At 31.5% G+C, this 19,781-nt stretch overlaps 1 protein-coding gene and 1 non-coding gene across 2 annotated transcripts in view; both read left to right on the forward strand.

Moving 5' to 3' along the window:
• Positions 1–2,856: 2,856 nt before the first annotated feature.
• Positions 2,857–2,928, forward strand: TRNAE-CUC (transfer RNA glutamic acid (anticodon CUC)). Its single transcript has one exon. It is a non-coding gene; the product is annotated as a tRNA-Glu (tRNA).
• A 4,971-nt stretch (positions 2,929–7,899) lies between these two features.
• Osi17 (DUF1676 domain-containing protein Osi17) overlaps positions 7,900–19,781 on the forward strand; it is a 35,854-nt gene continuing 23,972 nt past the window's right edge. Inside the window, exon 1 of the mRNA XM_085203387.1 lies at positions 7,900–7,969. The gene's annotated coding sequence lies outside the window, so the exon portion shown is untranslated. The remainder of the gene's footprint in view (positions 7,970–19,781) is intronic.

Here is a 19,781-nt window from a genome sequence, read left to right on the forward strand (position 1 = left end):
AAACGCTATTTACGATTTATGACCAGGAGTCGGCAAATATCAATTAGTTAGTTCGCTATTTTTTACTATAGATAAACATTTTGCAGCGCGAAACAAAGCAAACCACATACAATAAAATTATTTTCGAAGATGTATTGTTTCTAAATGCAATAAAAGTGCAGATGGCCAAATGAGTTGTTTTTGAGCATATTACTCAGTTACTTACCTTTCGTTTTAGAGTAAAGACGTTTTTGCTTGACAAAAATGAAGATGTATGTGTGTTTTTTGTGCGGCCGGAGTGAAAATGTGATAGAATTTAACGAGGAATCTCTCCAAAAGTGTAAAATTATGCTATTGTTTCGCCAAAAAATGAATTTTAAATACAGTGACATTTTTTTTAATAGTGACACAATGCACGGTTATCATTTACAGTGTTACAAAAAGTTCATTGTTTTAAAACAAAAATATAAAGAAGTATTTTTTAATTATTTTCTAATGCAAAACGTAAGTATACTTTAATGTTTAATATTATATATTTTTATCTATGTAAATAACTTCTAATACAGAATAAAATCTAGACAATTGTGGCAGTGGGATAGTTGCCTCAGTTTTGATTACACTAAGTTAGGGACGTTAGGAGTGATTGCGCTTTATTATAATTATAAGAACAATTCTTTTAACTTAAAACGCAAGCAATGTGCTCAAAACATCTCATTTGGCCATCTGCACTTTTATTGCATTTAGAAACAATACATCTTCGAAAATAATTTTATTGCATGTGGTTTGCTTTGTTTCGCGCTGCAAAATGTTTATCTATAGTAAAAAATAGCGAACTAACTAATTGATATTTGCCGACTCCTGGTCATAAATCGTAAATAGCGTTTATTAGTCGGCATTACTGCCGAATTTTCTTGGAATTAACCTTTGCTAACTTAGTTTTGTTTATTATAATTCTATTATATATATATTTTTTTTTCCTATGCTAATTATTAAAAGTTGCGTGAGAAAAAAAAAGTTGCGGCAAGCGTTGTCAAATCAAACAAGTAGAGGATGAAGAGAGAGAGAGAGAGAGAGACAGAGAGTTCATTGAAATATATTTTTCAATATAATTAATTTAAAAAATATCCGCAATAATGGTCACCCTTCATTATATTAAGGAAACATGATGTATATGTATGTATATTGATAGCTTATAGTAGATCGATATTTGTAAACATTTATTTAATTAGATAATTTAGTTGTTTCAAAATGGTAATTTAAATAAATATTAGTATTTAGAAAATAGATTTTGCAAAGACTCAATATTATACATTCATTATTTTACTTGAAAAATAAGGATGATTTCATCTTTAAATAGTTTTCTACATGTACTTAATATGATTAAAATCGTCATTTAACAGGTGAACAATTAGAATAAACATTGATTTTAAGATTGACCTTCTATTATATAATATTTTACTTTAAAACATGGGGCAGACCGCGCATTTCATCGTCTATTCTCATAGTCAAACGGAACCGGAATAAAATATTTCAAACGCTGGCAACCCCAGTTTGCGGCAGGAATTTTCCAGGCAACCCTGTTTTATAGTGTTCAGAAAAAAATAAGCTTTAATTTGATATATAATTCATTAAAAAAACACATGAGTGCAAATTATTAACATTTAGTGACATCTTTAAACCAGGCAACCCTAGACTTGCGGCAGACTGAGAGCTGGCAACCCTTAATTTTCCAATTCCTTATGCGATTATCTTTCAAATGATGTGCGATTCATATAAAAAACGTATTGGTGCAATTATCTCCAAAAACGAGTTACGAAAAAATGAAATTAAAGGTGATTGCGGCAGGATTCTTCCAGGCAACCCAGGTGTAATCTGTTCTACTAATCATGTATTATTCATTAATATAGGTTTAATTAAGAAAACTCGTTTATGCAGGATTCAACGGCCGGATCCCAGTCTATTAGTGTTACAGAATATTATTGATTAAATGGTGATTTTTTTTTTATTTTTTAAAGAATTTGTTTTTAAAAAATATATATACCTATTAAGTATATTATTTATCCTATATTTTAAATTTTGGTTCAATTTCGAGCTGTATCCCGCATATGGAAGAAGGAACCTAGTTTTAGTTGGCCATATTAATATTACCAATACAGCGCCATCTATTTAAAATATGCAGTACTACATAGAGGAAAAAAATATTGATTCGTATATTAGTTTTCCGCTAGTTGCTATGTCATGACTTATATAAACATAATTAAAGAAAGATTAAATTTATCACATCTATTCTATAAAATGAAACTTTTATTATTATGTTTTTAGTTTATTTTATTATCACATTATTTATTATTTGAATTACATATATATTTTGTTTAAAAATCAAGACTAACAAATAATTTGTTAACGCCATCTATAGCTTGAGTTCGAGTTACATAATACCATAAGCTTTACTTATACAGAGAAGAAAGATGCCGCTTTCAGTTGTAAAAGTAATCTTAAATTATAAGTACAAGATATTTAACAAAAATATAATATACCAATAATATTGTTTTTTTTATTAGTTTTAAAAATTGTTTAACAACAACAAAATATTTTATTTTATACTAATACCTATTATATTTGTAAATCTCAATTTTTTTTTTCATTTTAAGAATATTTTTCAATTTAATTAAATTAAAAGAAAAATATTTTAATAAATAAGCTATAAAAATTATAAATCCTTGCTGTTTTCACACTGTTGTTCAACACTGTATCAATAACAGTGTGTTAACGAAACAACGAAGTGTCTTGACACTGAGTATTTTTTTCTACTCTCTGGGAAAATTTTAAAAGGAAAATACATATAAAATATTTTATAATTTGGAACTTACATCATTATCCGATATGGTCTAGTGGCTAGGATACCTGGCTCTCACCCAGGAGGCTCGGGTTCGATTCCCGGTATCGGAATATATTGTTGATTTTATTTACTTATGATGATATTTTCTTTATTTGTCGTCAATTAATTTATATATTTTTATTTTATATTAGTTAATTTTACTGTTGAAAGAGCTTAAATACAATTTAATAATAAAAAATGTTTTCGAATAATATTTTTTTTATTAATAAAAATTATGTATACAATGTAAATTTCTAGATCTCTATTCTTAAAAATGAGTCAGTTGGGTCATTTGAATAGGATAGTTTTTTTTAAGTTTTATCTTAAAAATTTTAAGAAATAAAGCGAATTCGTTTGTCAAAGGCGAGACAAAAAGAAATTAAATTAATTAGTAAGTACTTAATTTACAAATTATCCATTTATTTGATGCTTAAATAATATTTTCAATAATAACAGCATATATATAGCAGTATAAAATGTTTACCTACTTAAATATATCTATGAAATTTTAGTAAAAAAACACAAAAAATTAAATAATTAAGAAGATTTCTCACGGTACGTGTAATCTGTCAAAAACGGAACTATGTCTGCCCCGAATAGATTTAAAGCCTAAGGCTTAGCGCGCACTGATGACTTTTGTCACGGTGACAATAAACTTTTTGTCACTGACATGTCATCATACTTTTCGCCACTGCGCGCACTTGCGATGACAGTGACGAAATTTTTTACATTTGATTAACACTAGAAGTGCCGAAGATTGAGACCCCCCTTGAACCGCCGTCGTGACAAATTTGTCCCATTCTACTTATTATGTTGATTGTTGGTATAATACAAAAAAAATATTATTAAAATAATGCGTAAAATATGTAGACCATCTTTAATAATCAATTCTTATTCTTTAACAAGTATAAAAGTACCAAAAAACAAAACACAAAGAAAGAATCAAATATTTCAAATACGTTCTAAGGTCGTGACAACTAACTGAATAACTCTTACAAAATTTTAAGTTATTGAAATTAGTTAATATTATTATTAGGCCAAGTAATGCATTAATATATTCTTCATCAGTGACACATCACAGATGATTTATAACATTGCATAGTAATGCCTCCAGAATTCGGCGGAAAATGCCAGCGGAGTGCATAGCACTAGGTTCCCAGGTTCCCTCTACCTACCCTACAATTGCCCACATTTGGTATCGAGTGTTTTTCTGAAATTCAAGCCTAACTTAGTTATCCCTTCATCTGATACCTCACTTGAACTAGCGGCAAAATTTCGTATTGACACCAATTTTACCCTACTTTTCAGGCTATTATTTTTTAAGATTTATACATAAATGTATAGTTTTCAGATTTTTTCTTGTACTAGTACTACATGTAGATGCTAGCTGCCAAATTTCATAATTCTAAGTTAACTGAAAGTACCTTATTAATTTGATTCCCTTTATAGTGTCGAAATACACGTTTTTTACTATATAAATGGTCATATCTTTTTTTAAGGGCGCTTTTTCAGGAAATCAAGGGATTGTAGAGCGTCATATAGTTGATATTCATATACTCATATGAATATCAACTCGATTTGTCCAAGCATTCCTGAGATAAAGGCACAGACAGACGGATGGACAGAAAAATGATCTTATAAGGGTTTTTTATTTCCTTAAAACCTACAGAACACTAAAAACTTAGGCATTGACTGCTAAACCTACTATTCAATTTTTTTCCGCCCCCGCATCGCCCTTTCACCTCCACCTCGTCCCCGAGGCATGAAAATATGTCAAATTATACCCTCAAATAATAAAATAATAATGGCGGGACAAAAATGACCCAGCGGCAGTTCTAGGTATATCTAATTTTTTTTCAAAAAGTATGACTGGTATGAAATTATTTATATTTTTAATTAAATAAAGGTGTAAAATTGGTAATAGTAAAAAAATTTCATCAACATAAATTAACAAATAAAAAAGTTATATACAATCAAACTTGCGTTTGGGACAAAAATGGGACGGCGGCGCTTCTAGTGTTAAACGGATCTCGAAGAGATGGTTGTCTGTGCACTTATATTAAGAAATAGAAAAAAAAGCAAACGTAGAAAATATTGGCTTTCAACTTTTCATTTGTCATAGAGCAATGGCCTCAACTCAATTTCGTCAATCAGTATTGTCATTGTCTATTTCATCTTCATGAAAACACACGTTTTACCTTGGTGATGAACTTGACGCAATTCTTGAAATAAAAATTCGGTGCTGCAATGCAACACGCTGCTGTTTCATGTTTATGCGGATGACGACTAGTATGGAAACCGCAAGGGGGAGGTGACATTTAGTTGCTAATGCGCGCACGGCCATACAAATCTATGGACGCGGTGACAGTTGCGTCACCGGCGTGTTGCCGTCCTCCGCGGACAAAAAGTCACCCAATTGTCACGTATCCAAATGCGCGCACCTTCATTAAGTGTAATGTACACGGTGACAGTGACGCAACAGTCACGGTGACAAAAATCACTAGTACGCGCTATACCTTAGATGTTAGGACTAAAAATCAATCTTCCACCACTCCAATGTTGGATTTTCCATAACTTTTCCATAGGTGGTTTTTCTATAAAACTCATAAATTAATCTATTTCTAATATGGTAATTTTTCATATCTTAATAGTCTACCTACAATCTACAAGTAATTAATTTAAGATATATTATACAAATATATAAAAAAATTTAGTGCACATTATATTCAAGAAGCTCGTTATTTTAATTAGTTATTTTTTTTACATAACTGTTCTGTTATATCTTATCTCATTTTTACTGTAAATATAACATATTTAAATAAAACTATTTTGAATATAAATAGGTGCGTATAATTTTGTTACATATATATTATATACTATTTAGTACTCGACTATTTCACTCTTTTAACAGATTTTAGCAACTTATCTTTTTCAGCATGATGTTTGGTTTCTAGAGTTAAGAACCTAGAAGACTCTTCGCTTTCTGCGGTTCCTCTTATGTCCTATCAGAGCAGGGACATTACATAAAAATCAGTTGGCGTCTTTATGTCAAGATTTTGTGTGATTTGCCTCAACTATTTTAGCATCGTGCTGTACCCCGCACATAGTAGGGTAGTCAAAGGGTACCTGGCAACCTAACGTCAAGACATTCCGTTACTATTAATCAGATTGGTTCCCCAATTACTGCCGTATTCCGGAGGCATTGCGTGTTGAGTGGCGGAACTCAACACGCGCTTTGCCTCGTTGTTAATTATTTTATTCCCTCGTGTGGGAATCGAACCCGCAAGCTCTCTTTATTCCCCTACGCCAGGACTGGCCTCAAACTGTCTGATAACGTTCCTATTTTATTATTGGATCCATCTACGACGGAGTGTACCATAATACTATCAATCCACAGAAAAATCATTTTAATATCAGTTTATTGTTTATTTTTTTTATGATTACTATAAAACTTAATAAAAATTTTATACGTTACTTTTTTTCAGTCACGTACTTATATAAAAAAGAAAGAATTTTTTTTTAAAGTATGTCAAGGACAATACAAGTACAATTTATGTAAATATTAATATAAAGAAAATATAATTTTTCTATGACTAGTGACCGACTATATTCGCAGCCACGACTGCCTGGTGTTGCGTACCAGTAACTTTAGTTTAAACTATTTTTACTTCGTGTCTAAGTATACATATACCATTGTTTTATAAATAAATATAGAAAATTAAAAAAAAATATGTATAACCCACTATTAAACGGAAGACTTCAATCACATGTCATACTTATCAATAATATGTCAACCAAAAATACGATATAACCTGTAATAATAAGGTTTCTTTTATTATAAACTGATACCATCCCACTGCCTGAATTTATTTAATTTCAGTTATTAAATAAACCAAAGATTACCCGCAAACTAAGATTAACTATAGCGTGACACTGGCTTCTGATTTGCGGTCAAAGACCCAGATCTTCACCTTGCTCTTGAACATGGTTTGGCAAACCACGACACTAGTGGTGTTTGTAAGTAATATCGATAAAATTTTAAAAAATATTTTGTATTTCACATTTTAATAGAACAAAGGCAAGAAAATTAAAAGAAACACTAATAAAAAACATAATTCGCTTTGTTCACTAGGTGGCAAAACTTAACACGTAACTAATAAGTTTGTTATATCTTGTATAATATTATTTTCTTTATATCGCTATTCTTCAGTGTACTAAATAATATTATTTAACATAATAGTATTATTTATATATTTTTCCTATATCATCAGCGAGATACCACAAAGAATTTCTTCGATTCTTCGTTTTCTCGTCTTTATATGTGACTTTACTTTTCAAGATTACTTATTCAGTAGGAAATGACTATATCAATTTTATATAAAAAAAGAAATCGACTATGACAGTCAATTGACTTGGTTTGAATTGGCTCCATCGAACAGATCTCCTCGTCAGTCGACAGCATAATACGCAATTTTGTACATGCATTCAGCTATATCGAATGAGTTTGTGCTCATTACATGCTGTTTAGTGCGGTGAATAAAAGCGTATTTTACTTTTTTTTAATTATTAATATATCGACTATACAATTCGTCATCTGTAAATGAGTAATGACGTGTGGTTATTTTTTTACAACTAACATGATTCTTTCTATTGAGAAAGAAGTTTAACGAATTGATTCCTTCATTATTCATATGACAAAACGGGTAGCTAAAAATATTAAAGCCACCTTTCCTTTGTGTACGAGTACGAGTACGAGTACTTGGGAATTGTGTTTTTTTAAATGAATACAAGTTCGATATTTTTATTCCACAGTCTGTATAGACACAACATAACTTTAGTTTTCACCACCAACTTGCAATAGACAGAAATAAAGATCAAAGTGTTTTAACACTACCTTCTTTGTGCGTATATCGCGAAGCGCAAACTACACGAAGAAGCATAATATATAAACGATAAGATATCATCGATATCGACACTTCCCTGCCCCAAACCACATCTCAGATGTAAGAAGTACCTCTCACTAAAGCTATCGCTTAGTAGTCTCTTACAACGCGTGTGTGTATGTCGTGTTACTTGTACAAAGGCGAAATTAACCGGATTTAGCGGAATGCGGTAAGTTTTTAATAATTTTTACCAAAAAATGAAAGTTTAAAGCTTCATAGTGAAAGCTTATTAATATTAAAGTTCAAGTTTATTAAATCTTTAATGAATTTCACAGGAAAATCAATAAAAAGTGTCAAATTTCATAGTTTTTGATAGAGTTATTACAAATGTGAAAATTGTTAAAGTAAGAGTCTGCTTTTTTGTTATTTCGCGCTATTATTATTAAGTGTCGCGTGTCTGTACATGTTATGAGTATATATTTTTTCGTTTTACACGCTATACTTAGAGAAGCTATTGTATTTCTTGATACTTACAAAAGTAACAAATATTTCTTTATCGACTTTTAGTTATAATATGGAGACATTGAGTATTAGATGCGTAACTCAACGCTGCATTTATATAATAATATTCATCTTTTTCTACGCGGGATTTGAATTTACGACTAAAACACTCTAAAACAGCGTTACTTGTAACTTTGATATGTTTTTAATTTCCTATGAACAGTTAAGTAGTATACTAGAGTATACGTAGGTCACGCAAAGGTAAGTTCACGAAGTAAAAAAAAAAGGCCACGATATCATGAAAAACAAATTTAATAAAAACAAAAGAATAATGTTACTTAAATGAGAAAATGATTTAAGTAACGTTATTCTTTTGTTTTTATTAGTTCTTAATTTCCATTAAATTAAATGGAAGGTGGACTTATTTCTTATCTTAATCGACATTTAAATCTTCAATTTGATGCTAGAGGTCACTCGTGGCGCGGGGGTACATAGTGTGACTGTAAACGCGACAGGTTATGGATTCGATGCCCGCTCGAGGAAATGAAATATTTAATATTTTCATTTCTTCTCTCTGGAGTAGAGGCAAAGCATGGCGTTGAGTTCCGCAGCCCTATACGTAACGTCTTAAAACGTAGACGTAACGTAAACGTCTCGCCAAAATTCGGAGTGTGGAACGGTATATTTCAACTAGGTTCCCTCTGCCTACCCTGCTGTGTGCGGGATATAGGGTGAAGCTGATTAATATACAGATAAAAATTACATTTTCTTATGATAGGCATTAATTATATTTATAAATAATATCTAATTAGTATACATATATGATTTAAGAAATTAGATATAACAATAACATATAAAGCGGGACGGACCACGTGTCTGTAGTGCTAATAAAAAAAACGTGATTATGAATTATGTACTACACTACCTACTCTAATTTCTCCGTACACAAGACGAATAATATGAATGAAAATAAAAACAAACTAGTAAATGACTTGTAAAGCCGCGGGCAATACTATCAGCCTATTTGTAGTACTATACGTGATGGAAATAAACTTCTTAATACTTATTCGAAGTTTCACACATGTACTTTCTAATTTATTTTTATAGTTCGATCTGAATTTTAATGACTTTTTCATATATATGTATTGTTTAATCACTATTATTCCATATTTATGAAAGAATAAACTTATTAAGAAAACTTATTATTTGAACCCGCTCTTTTTGGACAGTTTCCAAAAGGCGCGGGTTGAAATTTTAGATTGCGAATTCAATCCTCACTCGAGGAAATTATATATTTAATACATATTTTCACTTCTTCATTCTGGTGTCGAGACATAGCGCGGCGTTAAATTCCGCTACTCAACATGCAATGCCTCCAGAATTCCACAGAAAGTGGGAAGACACTGTCTTAACAATAAGCTCCCTCTGCCTATCCTGCTAAATGCGTGATACAGCGTGAAGCTGACAAACAGTCATTATCGATATTGTATAGCAACTGACAGTATGTTTACAGAGCCACATCGTATTATTGTTCTCCTTTCAAAGACCAGTCACGGTGACAGGTGCAGAACACATTTCACGCCTTCTATGAATTACTGTCTAAGTGTCTGTCCAATATGTATTAGAAATTTCACACTTATATGCATACTTAGCATATACAGGGTGGAAGAGGCAGCGCTTCTTTTATTGAAACTGCATATAGGGTAATATATTTCAAACCCACACCTAAGAAATTAATCAAGGTACCTCAACAGTTTGGACATAGGATTTTTTTTTCATTTCACGATTTTTATCCATACCAGTATTTCGTGTGACGCTCACATACGTGAGTAAAAATATCTTAAACTTTGTATTTAAAAACTATTTTATTAAAATAAAAATACAATTATTATTAAAACTAGTTCTTAACTATAAGAGTGCTGGTAGTGGAATTGCCTTATCCTTAAGGTTGGTCGGCTTTAATACAAATTCGGGTGTCCCCACCCTTTTGGCTCGTTTCCCACGATGCTTTGTTTCTCATGGAGTTATTATATGAAATTCCCTGGAAGTCGGAAATCAGCGAGCCTATTGTCATCGACATCCAAATGTTCATGTACCCCAACATGTGCAGCAGGGTTCTCGTAATGCTTTTAAAGGACTTTCTCTCGGAGTCATAAATCTACCAAGGGCCTACATGCCGTCGGGCACTTGTTTTATATTTATTATCTTTTATTTAAACCATGTGTTACAACAATGTTAGACTAGGTTGACTGTCCCCCTCCAAATTCGAAGTACATGTTTCGATCGAAACCTGGATCTGAGAATTTAAGCATAAATTAGGCATATCAATATAATAATAGTTATAATAGTTGTCAACCATATTATACTATGTCGTGATTTTCATAGTTAAATGTTGGAATTTCATTTATTCTCCATCTTCATCAGCTGTAATTCTTTTTCCAATGATGATTTTATCTGAAGACTCTCTGTCTTGTCAGATCTCAGGATATTTAATAAAAACCATTTGACATCTTCTGCTATTCGCAAGTATTCCCTTTTTTTTAAATATTTCCTTTGCATATTAATGTTCTAGTTCAGTATAATCTTCGACATCATATATTTCATTTCCATTGTATGCTATAATTACCGTTCGCATTATAGGATAGGAACAGGGAAGGTTGTATTGGATAATAGGTACAATATTTCATATTTTCTATATTCTACTTTACACAATTATCAATAAAAAATCAAATTAAGTTTACAATAAAATCTAGTATTTACTAAAACAATTTAATTTTAATATGTTCTAAAATAATATGTATACTTTGATATATGTGCTTTACATATTTCTAATTTATATTTATTATGCGGTTCTATACTTAAGATTTTGTATGGACCCAGAAATCTTGATTTCGTTTTGTGCCTATCTACCATTGAATTTTTTAAGTAAACCTTATCATCTATTTTAAAGACTTTTGGAGGCTGAATTCGTTTATTCAATCTATCATTCCTATAATTCTTTTGTTTCCTACATAATTCACAATTTATAATATATTTCTTAATAATTTTTCGCATATTTTCAAAATAATATTTTTTTCGCAATTGCTTATAAACACTTTTAATACCTGCATGTTTATTATTTAATAAATGACACTCTTTAATCAAATCTAATTGTTCCTCTTTTTTATCTATCTCTATTAAAGACTTAGTATATCTTACTGGCTTAAACTTACTATGATCAAAATATTTCCTATATATTTCTGAAACTTTAAAATATAATTCTTCATTAGGAATTATAAACGCATATTTTTCTTTACTTAAATATTCTAACATAAAATTTTTAATAACTTTTTCCTCATTATTTGGTGGAATATAAAAATACCACATACTTTTTTCATATTTCGCGTTTTCGTAAGGCGCACTTTCAAACACTACACGTCTTAAACATTTCGGTGGATAATTGTTAATAATTGGTATGCCACTATCACTGTCTTTTTGGCATGAATCTATTGTATTACTTAATGGTTTATTATCTGAAAGCAGTGAATTGGACTCAGTATTTACAGGATTTTCTATTTTCATTTCACATGGTTTAATGTCTAACGACATTTCCTCACCACAATGGGCTTGTAATGAATCCGAACTTGTCTGGACTATTTCAATTATATTTAATGCATCTGCAACGTGATTCTCTTTACCTTTCACATGTTCTATACTATGTGATGTTTTATCGCGGTCGGCAACTTCGTGAAAATTTAAATTAATATTATCAAAATTATTTTCATGCTGGAATACTTCCTCAGCTACAATACCTTTCCCTAAATTAACCTGACCAGGACGTAATGGAGGGGCTGATTGCATTGAAACATCCCCCATTTCCTGCGGGATCCTATTTGTATTAGGATGATATTGATTTCTTTTAAAATAACTATTCTGCGGCCTAGTAAAAAAAATATTTGCATTCGGAGTCCATTGATTTTTATTATGGTTGTAATTATTATTATTATAAAAATTATTATTATAATTATGTCGCATCGGAAAATTATTCGATTGCGATGTAGACGGATAAGCACGTCTCTGGTTATAATTAAAGTTCGATTTATATTGCGAATACGCATTTTGATGTACATTACGCGGCGGCGGTACAACGTTATAAAAATTTTGTTTAAAGTTGTCATATCTCCCTTCTGCTTCTAATTGCAATATTCTAGTTGCTGTTTCATTAAAATTACAGTTAGATACATATATTTGGTCATTATACGGTAAACTTTTTCTTAAGGTATTCTGGGCGGTATTTATGTACGGCTCCATCACCTCATCTACTAAAAGTTTTTCACTGTATTTATCTAATAATTTACTTCTAATAAAAAATAACTTTTGTTTTAATTCGAATATTAAATCTTTATATAAACCTTTTCTCCTAACATTTGCTAACTCTATTAATAACGTGTTTAAATCTCTATTATCTCCGCATTCTCTTTTTAATGCTAATTCTATATTATTCCATTTAAAATCATGCTCGATCATAGATATTGATATAGCAGCTTTAAATTCTAATTTACTTAATAATAACATAATATTTTGTGGTGTATCTCCACCCACTATCTGTAGCCATTGCTTAGCACAATTAATATAATTATATAAAGTAAATGCATCGCCATTATACGAAGGGACGAACGAAAGTAAGGTTTTTGGATCCATTGTTTAATGTAAACACGGGACTCTGAAATGGTAGGACGACTGACTCGCGCTACTTTCACTACTCTCACTATCAGAAGGAGAGTGAATAACACTACTAGTATTCCTATAGCTATTTTATACAAAAGTTGGGAGTTTCAGATGGGAAGGAATGGTGACAAAGATAATGCTACTTGGTACTTACAGAATTGCTCACGACGGCAGCTTCCTTGATCATTTTCTTCCACTGATAACAGTATTTTTACGTATTTATATGGTTTCGTTGCCTAGCCATAGTCTTGAGAGACTTCGCGAAACTTTTTGCGGAATTACTTATGATTGCGCGTTTTGTTCACTTAGCTAGGCCCCACCGATGGGCGCCAGTAAAAAATATCTTAAACTTTGTATTTAAAAACTATTTTATTAAAATAAAAATACAATTATTATTAAAACTAGTTCTTAACTATAAGAGTGCTGGTAGTGGAATTGCCTTATCCTTAAGGTTGGTCGGCTTTAATACAAATTCGGGTGTCCCCACCCTTTTGGCTCGTTTCCCACGATGCTTTGTTTCTCATGGAGTTATTATATGAAATTCCCTGGAAGTCGGAAATCAGCGAGCCTATTGTCATCGACATCCAAATGTTCATGTACCCCAACATGTGCAGCAGGGTTCTCGTAATGCTTTTAAAGGACTTTCTCTCGGAGTCATAAATCTACCAAGGGCCTACATGCCGTCGGGCACTTGTTTTATATTTATTATCTTTTATTTAAACCATGTGTTACAACAATGTTAGACTAGGTTGACTCGTGTGCGACGTTTCCGATTTGACAGGTAAGTGTGTGCGTGCCTATGTTATACTATACAAATGGTGTTTTATTTTAAAACGATAATTTTATTATTTATTTTGTTTGAAAAAATAACTTTTTCATTTTTGGGAATTATTTTTTTTCCGAATTATATTAGGCTTTTATAGAGTAGTTAAAACTGTGGTTTCATTTAAAGTGGTGCTGACAATTCCACCCTGTATACATATATCCTAGACATATATGCCTCCTATATTTATAAAGCCAATATATATCTAGTTTATGCTTGCGCAAGATGGCAAACGTGCGGCTGTAACGAGATTAGTTGTGGGTTCGATTACCACTCGAGGAAATGAACTATATAATATTTTCTTTTTTCGCTCTGTTAATGTGACAAAGTGCAGGGTTGATTTCGACCACTCAACAGCCCGTAATATAATTAGAATTCGGCGGAAAGTGGGGAACGGAAGAGTCTCAATGGAAGTTTCTTAACACTAGCTTCTCAGGTTTCCTCTGTTTATCCTACTATGTGGGGGATACAGTGTGAAGCTAAAAAGAAGAGAAACTCTACATTATTTTTCTGGTTTAGATTAGTTTAGCCCTGTAGTAGTTTTTGTTAAGAAAAGTACTAAAAGTTCACAAAGCCATTTTTCCATAAATCGTTTGGTATAAAAATGAGTTAAAGGTATTAAATTTGAAGTAAAAGTAAATTCTCCATTCTCCGTAAAACAAAAACATATAATAAAAACAACCACAGCCATAAACACAGAAATATGTTAATATCGACATTTGACTCATCGACTCTACTTTCTATTGAGTATTGGTTTATTTTCCTTATGAACCAATACACTATAACTGCTTCCGTCTTCTTATAACTCGTAAAGAGATCACAATGGAATGAACCTCTACAGATTCTCTATAGAAACATAAAACCTAAGTTATTGCTTAAAGTACTACATTGAATAGGTTATGGTTTTAAATGTAAATTGGAAAATGTGGAAGTTTATTTGTAGGTATTATATTATTATATTTTTATTATAGGTTAAAATCTATATAATTATATAAAATGCGTTAGTGGAAATTCGACTGGTTGTGTGTTCGATTCCCACTAGGAGGAATGAACATTTATTTAAATTTATATTTTCATTTCTTTGCTCTGGTGTCGAGTCAAAGCGCGGCATTAAGTTCTGCTACTCAACATACAATGCCTCCAGAATTCGGTGGAAAGTTGGTAAAGGATTGTATTAGCACTAGATTGCCTCTGCTTACACTGCCGTGTGCGGGATACAGCGTGAAGCTGATTATATATGTCATTTTATGCTTATCTCTAAGATAGGTCTCCGCCCCACCACGTGTACCTACTCCCATGGTAAGCGCCAAAGAAACAGACATACATACGGATAAAAATTTTGTAATTATTTACTTGTGTGTTAGTATGGTGTGAATAACTATTTACGTGTTTGATAAAACACATTTATTTTGAAATCATCTAGAGGTACTAAAATTTTATATATATGAATAGATGTATACAATTATATGTAAAGATAATATCAAACATTTCTTCAATTAACTTGAACAATATAGAAGAAAATTTATTTTGTATAGTAATTTTATAAATCAATTCAAAATCCACTTAGCAGGACTATCAACACATTCTTTATGATGAATCACTACTTTCTCTAAGAGATTTATTAATGAAAATCTTTTCATTGATATAAATGTGGCACGAAGAAAACGCTCAAGTGGTTTAGCAACAAAAAGTTCAAATATTATTAATGACTTAAAATAATAGAGGCATTTGTAATTAAAAATAATAATAAATATTATTATTATGGTTTATGAGAAAAATTTAATAACAATACTCTGTTATTTAAATTTACGCATGTTACGGTAAAAGCAGGAGTAACAGAGAAATATCTATATACTCGAGAAAATGAAATATTTAATATTTTCATTTCTTCACTCTGGTTTCGAAGTATAGCGCGGCGTTGAGTTCCGCCACTCAACACAGAAAGCCTCCAGAATTCGGCGGAGATTGAGGAGCAAAGTGTCTTGACACTAGGCACCCTTTACCTACCCTGCTACATGCGGGACACAACTTGGAGCTGATAATAAAATAAAAGGCGGAAGTTGTGTATCAGAAAGCTTACGTCGCTCAATATGTAATTGATTCATCGAATAATGCTTGAAGAAGATCAGAGATTTAATTATTTATTTGTAGATTTAATATTTTTTCTTTATTTCCCATTACTCTATACTTACCCATTAAACTATATATAGAAATAGAATATAATATATTCTAATATTATTATGAATATGGTCATAGCCATATTGGAAATACGCAGAAGCGAAAGCTCACTTTAGAAATATGAAAATGCATATTTAGTATTTCATTGTTTTAAGAGAAAATCTTAAGGTCACTTTGTTAATTAGTCATTCATTTACACTTAAATATTAATGGCTGTCTATTCTAGTGTCAGTTTGAGGGACTACTTGTTATTCAAATATGTTTTTACCTATAACCGTTATAACAAAGCTATTGGAAGATAAACACTAAAAGGAAAGTAGGTAAATTTTCGGAAAATTTCAAAAATATATCTATGTCTGGTTCTTTATAACAATATTAATTTTCCAAATATAAACATATTTAATATTGTAGGTATTTTTTAGAAGTGATAAATATGTACAATTTTGAGGTTTTGGACTTTATTTAAAAGACGGTCAGCAATATGCTAGAGACTTTTATATATATTATTAATTATTATATATATTCTTTTATTTTATTATATATATAACGATAACTATTTCTATATCAACTTTTATAAATTTGCGAACAATAGGGCGCGAAGCATTTAGGATAGTGTTTACGTGACTCTCGATCATAAATAATTTTTTTAGTTATTTTAGTGTTGATTTTTGGTATTATTAAGATATCATTATTTTTTTTTAGGTTTACCTCCAAAAACGTAATTATTACTCCAATTGAAAATATTACTACCGCATTAATGAAAACCAGCGCTACCACTGAGTTAGTCGTCGAAGCTTTCTACTTATTAGTAATTTGTCAATGTTGGCAAGTCTGTAAATAGGTGAAAATAAACAAGCACTTCTAATGAAGAAAATACTACAAGATTAGGTTTAAATCTCTTACAAAATGTTTCTTCATTTAATTAGGATAAAACAGGCGTCGTCTTGTTGAGCCTTTTTTTATTTTCACACTATATTCAGCACATAGCAGGGTAGGCAAAAGGAACCTGGGAACCTAGTAAACACTTCGGTTCCCCATTTCGGTTCTGCTCTTTCTCTTTCCGCCGAATTTTGAAGACATTTGGTGTTGAGTGATGGGAATTAAAGGCGCGCTTTATCTGGTTAGTGGAGTGGGGAGATGAAAATATTAAATGTTTATTCCCCCGAACAGAAATCGAACCCTCGACCGTTGCATTTAAATTCGCACGCTTGTTTCCCTGCGCTACGACTAATATTATGATTGATCGATGGATTTTCTAGAGGTTAGAAAGCAACAAATATTTACTATGAGGTTCTTCGTGTTTGTGTTTTTTTAAGTGTATATAGTTATTTACATGCAACTAAAATACAAAGAAATGATTTTAAACCATACTAAAAGATCACCAAATTTTGTCTAAATACACTTAAATAAATATTCATATAGTTCAAGTGGGCGAAGCCGCGCTTGGTCCTACAATAAAATAAAATATATTCATTTAAAAGTGAATCAGTAAAAGTGTTGCGGAAGTGTTAATTCAATAGTCGATTGAACTTCATAGATGGGTGCGATTGCATGAATACTTACAGCCAAGTGTCATGTTCCCATTTCTCATTATAATTTATTAGTGACTACTTGATTAGTGTGATGTTATTAAAACTTGCAGCAAATAACAGACAAAGAGAACCTAGTATAAAAACACTATGTTCGCCGTTTTCCTCCAAAATTCCAGCCACTGAGTTGCAATTTAACGGCACACTTTGTGTTGCAGGAACATTTTACGTTTTCATATAAGTATGAATAAGCAATAACATTATATTTTTACTGTCGCAAGTATTTCTATATGAGTGATTAATATCTCCATATAGCGTTCTCCTAAAATTGCTTTAAATCATTAAGTAGTAATGGAATATAGATACTTATTCATTTCTATTTCAAAAATGTTTATATATCTTTTGCAAAACTTACTAGTAATATAGTAGCCGGCCGCGTCTCGACGCGGTCGGGCCCAGCGGTTAGGGACCGTTAGCTCCCTTAGATTAGTCTAATTTGTCTCCAATCGCGACTTCATGTCGCTCGACGGCCGCAAGCCGAGGTTCGAGTCCCGCAGGGGGCGCCCTTACAGTCGTCGACTTCCTCACAGGCAGCCACTTAGTGCTTGCATTTCTTCAGGGACAGAGTACCCTCTTCCCTACCCAACCGGTGTCGCTGTAAAAGCCAATAGGGCTAACAGCATCAACCTCATGTTCGAAAAAAAAAAACTCGAAAAAGGTCTCATATAGATGAGAAATTATAAATTGACTGTAACCGCGACGCGTGTAGATTCTTTCCAACATGGAGGAATGAATTATTTTATTTTCTCCGCTCAGTTACCATATAGACAAAGCACGTCGTTGAGTTCCAACATTCAACACGTAATGTCTCAAAGATCGGGCGGTGCTTGAGGAACGGAATCTCTTAACACTAGGTTCCCTCAGTCTACCTGGCATTATAGTAAGTATATAACGTGATACTATGAAAAAGAAATGGTGCTTTTATATGATGATTTATATGATGACTGAAAAGTTTTATATGATGATTTTTACCTTTATTTAATAAAAACGCTCATTAGTTTTAAAAACAAAATTTCAAATATAGTAAAATATATGTATATGGATACATAAATAAGATTTATCATAAAAATCCTAACCAATATAGCTTAAAATCCATCAAGAAATTACAACGAAACGACCGAACCAAAGAACACTTTTATTTTCATTTCACGAGTTCGAACCGCCACTTTCACTTCTTACTGTAATTTATTTGAATGAGCTGTTAGGTTCGTAGCTGATCGTATTACGACGGTACACGCGATATTTTAATATGGGAGTTATGTAGTTTAACTAATAGTGTATGCTTAATGTCAATTAACTATTTTAGTTCAATGCCTCTATAGATTTCTATTCTATTCAAGGACTTTGTAGAGGAATTTGTAGAGTCGCACTCAGAGATATCGATTGGTTCAGATTTCACCCAACTGCAGCGAAGCCTAAAAGAAGGGTTATGTTTTTAGCATGTATGAGTGTATGTATATGAGGTTACTATATAAATATATGAATTTAATTTATGCAGTCGAGTCTTTTGTTTTGTTTATAATTGATACACTTGTAATGACATATAAAAACTTGGCGATATCTAATCGTATGCCAGGGATTCGTAAAGCTAATTAAATGATAAAAAAAATATTTCAATACAAAAACATTTTTAATAAAAATTATTCCTTGACCTAATTGGAGCAGATGGAAATTTTAAGATTCACATATGGGATATAAATACCTATGAGTAGATTAAAAAAAATCAATAAAGAACAAGCCTATTTGAATAGTAGGTTGCTTTTACCTATTTGCATACATTTATAACCGGCCGTGACCGCTGACGTCATTACAACGGATAGGATATCCGGTTGTATTAAAATAAAGTAACCATCTTGGCGCAGTTACAAATCTAACTACTTACGATAATAGTGAGTTCGATTTTCATTTGGAAAAGGCACTTTGGAGACATTGCATGTTGAGTGGCAGAACTCAACGCCAGAGCGAAGAAATGGAAATATACATCTACAAATATTTCTTTTCCTCGAGTGGGGATCCAACTCACAATCGTCGCGTTACAGCCAAACCCCTGTGGCTACGACGGCCTCTGAAAAAAATATTCTCGAATAGAAATTTTACCTATGTTTTATGAAAACCGCACCAAAATAGGCTTAATGGTTTTATGAATACTTCATGGACTATACATAATTATTTCCATGTTTAATCGATCCTTTTATTGCTCAACTTTAATACATTACAATTATTTCCAAGTTTAATCGGTCCTT

Source organism: Heliconius melpomene, chromosome 19 (assembly GCF_056956725.1).
Source record: "Heliconius melpomene rosina isolate 202511_hmr_F chromosome 19, ASM5695672v1, whole genome shotgun sequence".
NCBI classification, from domain to species: domain Eukaryota; kingdom Metazoa; phylum Arthropoda; class Insecta; order Lepidoptera; family Nymphalidae; genus Heliconius; species Heliconius melpomene.